Source organism: Dipodomys ordii, unplaced genomic scaffold (genome assembly GCF_000151885.1).
Source record: "Dipodomys ordii isolate 6190 unplaced genomic scaffold, Dord_2.0 Scaffold2, whole genome shotgun sequence".
NCBI lineage: Eukaryota > Metazoa > Chordata > Mammalia > Rodentia > Heteromyidae > Dipodomys > Dipodomys ordii.
The window spans coordinates 34,263,660-34,267,178 of NW_012267218.1; positions in this window are offsets into that span (position 1 = coordinate 34,263,660).

Consider the following 3,519-nt stretch of genomic DNA (forward strand, 5'->3'; position numbering starts at 1 on the left):
CCAAACTATGGAATCAGCCTAGGTCCCACTAACCAATGAATAAAGAAAATATGTCATGGGCTGGGAAGGTGGCTCAGTTGTAGAGCGCTTGCCTTGCATGCTTGAGGCCCTGGGTTCGATTCCTCAGCACCACATAAGCAAAAAGAAAAAAGCCGGAAGTGGCGCTGTGGCTCAAGAGATAGAGCGCTGGCCTTGAGCTGAAGAGCTGAGGGACAGCACCCAGGCCCAGAGTTCAGGCCCCACAACCAGACCCAAAAAAAAAAAAAATTGAATGCAGATGAAGAACTATATAATTACAAAGGAATGATAATGCAAATTTCTCATGATCTGACATAGGAAATTATGGAAAATAAAACACAGTGGAGCATCTTGGAAGTGTTGGAAAGAGCAGTCAGCTGGATGCCAGTGTCTAACACAAGTAATCCTAGCTATGCAGGAGGCTGAGATCTGAGGATTGTGGTTTGAAGTCAGTCCAGGCAGAAAAGTCTGTGCCGCTCCCCCCCTCTCCCCCCCCACACACATACCTCTTCTATTTCAAATCCACTCTACCTCAGTAGCAAGAAAGAGAATTAAATACAACAATTTGGTGCTTTGTTTAGAAACAAGTTAGTTATAGCCAGAAAGTAAATATTGTACAATTATTTATGAATAAATTATACATAACATTAGTAGATTTCAGGACATTGATACTTTAATGGTATGAATTACTTGTAAGTAAATTAGAGTCAGTGCAGTTTCCTTCAGTTACATGAAATTAGAATAGCAGGCTTATTAAATATATATGAGTCAGTGATGCAGTCACTGCACCATATTGATGGAGTCCTCATTAATTTTCAATGCTATAGCCACTATTTATGCTACATAAAAGTATTTGATGCATACAATCACTGTCTAAATCTCAAAATTCTGGGTTTGGGGGTTTTGTTTTTTACATATTGCAAGTTAGTAAACTATAAAAGAAAACCTGACACTCCAAAATATTTCTAATGAAACCTGTTAAGTTTTATATTTTGATTTTTGTGGAAAACTCACATTTGTTTGGCACATAATAGCTATTCATATCTACCTCTAGATATACAGAATGAAAAATGAAATAGGAAAAGTAAAAGTACTATAAATTATCTTCTAGTTATTTCATCCCAAAATACTACAATACCACCAGGTACCAGTGGTTCAAACCTATCATCCTAGCTACTCTGGAAGCTGAGATCTGAGGATGGTGGCTCAAAGCCAGTCTGTGCAGCAAAGTCTATAAGATTCTTATCTCTGATAAACTACCAAAAAGCTCGAAGTGGAGCTGTGGCTTAAGTGGTACAGCACTAGTCTTAAGCACAAAAGCTTAGGAACAAAGCCCAAACTCTGAGTACAAGCCCCAGGACTGGCACAAAAAAATAAAAATAGCAAGGCAATACATTTAAGGCCTTCTAATTGGAATTGTAACTATAAAACAAGTATTCTATCACTGTTTACATATTATTGGTCAAAAAGATGTGTCAGAGATGCAAAGTAACTCACGTGGTAGAGTACCTACCTAGCAAATATAAGCATGAGTTCAAATCCCAGTAGTGATGGAAACAGAACAAAATAGAGAAGTCATGATTGAATATTTAAAGTTTTAGGGGTGTTTTTAGAAATTAAAACATAAATTGTTTGGAACCAGATATCTGAGGAGACTGACTGGTTTTAAAACATGAAGGAGAGAATGTCAGAGAGGCTGATTACGATAAAAACATAATACATACCTAAACAGGCTTGTTCAAAATGAAACCCCCTTGGATAACTAATTGATGCTAACTTTCAAAACAGAAAAATTTTCTAATTAAAATGATTTTGATAATAAATTTAAAGAGTGTGAGTTACAACCTTAATAAGAATTTTACTTAGCAAAAATGTTATCAAAATTTAAATAAGCCAGGCACCAGTGACTAATGCCTGTAATCCCAGCTACTCAAGAGGCTGAGATCTGAGAATAGTGGTTCAAAGCGAGCCCAAGCAGGAAAGTCTATGAAATTCTTCTCTCCAATTAACCACCAGAAAATGAGAAGTGGAGCTGTGGGTGAAGTGGTAGAAATGCGAGCCTTGAGCAAAAGAGCATCCAGGCCCTGATTTCAAGCCCCAACGACCTAAATAAATAAATAAAAGAATGAATAAATGAATAATGATTAACTAGATTTATTTTACTGGGTCTTCCAACTTCGTAACAATGCTTTTCATAATACAAATAGCACTTTGTAGTAGCCTGCACTTTTGTACAACATTCTGTCCTAAATGTGAAGCCAAAGTACTTTCCTAAGGAGCTAAAATATAGATCTCCTCGGTGACCAAATTAAGAAAAAATTAAATTAAATAAATTAAATTAAATTAAATTTATTTTCTGTCCCTGTACTAGGGCCTGAACGCAGAGCACCAACTTCTTACTTGGTATTTTGCTCAAAGTTAACTCTACACTTGAGTCACACCTCTTTTCTGGCTTTTTGCTGTTAACTGGAAATGAGTCTCACAAACTTTCTTTTTCCTAGATTGACTTCAAACTAAAACCTCAAATCTGAGTAGCTAGGATTACAGAGATATGTCATAAGTGTATAGTCAACAAAATCATTTATAAATTTGGACCCACCCAAACATTCTGTTCCCTTGATACATATAATATCTCTATCACTTTTTAAGATGTACCACCAGGCTTCACCATGTGGATGGCTCATACCTGTAACATTAGCTACTAAGGGGTCTGAGATTTGAAGTTAATGGTTAGAAGCCAATTCAGGCAGGGAAGTACATGATACTCTTATCACCAATTAACAACCAAAAAGCCAAAAATGGGGTTGTGGCTCTAGTGGTAGACTGCTAGCCTTGAGCACGACAGCAGTCAAGCCTGTGTTCAAGCCCCAGGGGACACACACACACACACACACACACACACACGATATATCCACCAAATAAATTATTTGAGCCCTAGCTATAATGACATCAAGTTCAAGGTTTTGTTTCTTAATCATTTAACAAATACTATTTTTTGTGTGTGTGGGCCAGTCCTGGGGGCTTGAACGCGGGGCCTGGGTGCTGTCCCTGAGCTTCTTTTGCTCAAGGCTAGCACTCTACCACTTGTGCCACAGCACCACTTGCAGCTTTTCCTGTTTATGTGGTACTGAGGAAACAAACCCAGGGCTTCATGGATGCCAGGCAAGCACTCTACCACTAAGCCACATTCTCAGCCCACAAATACTATTTTTTAAACAAACACATTGTTGGTTGGTTGGTTGTTTTGTTGTTGTTATTGTTGCCTTTTTGGTACTAGGTCAGAGCCACTAATTCAATCAGCTTACTTCCTCAGCTGGCACTCAAGTACTTGAGCCATGTCTCAAGCCCTGCTTTTTGCTAGTTATTGTGAAGATGGAGTCGCAAATTTTTCTGCACCAGCTGGCTTTGTACCACAATACTCTAAATCTCAGCCTCCTGAATACTTAGGATTACAGGCATGAATCACTAGCACCCACCTCACAAAAACATTTCTATAAACTC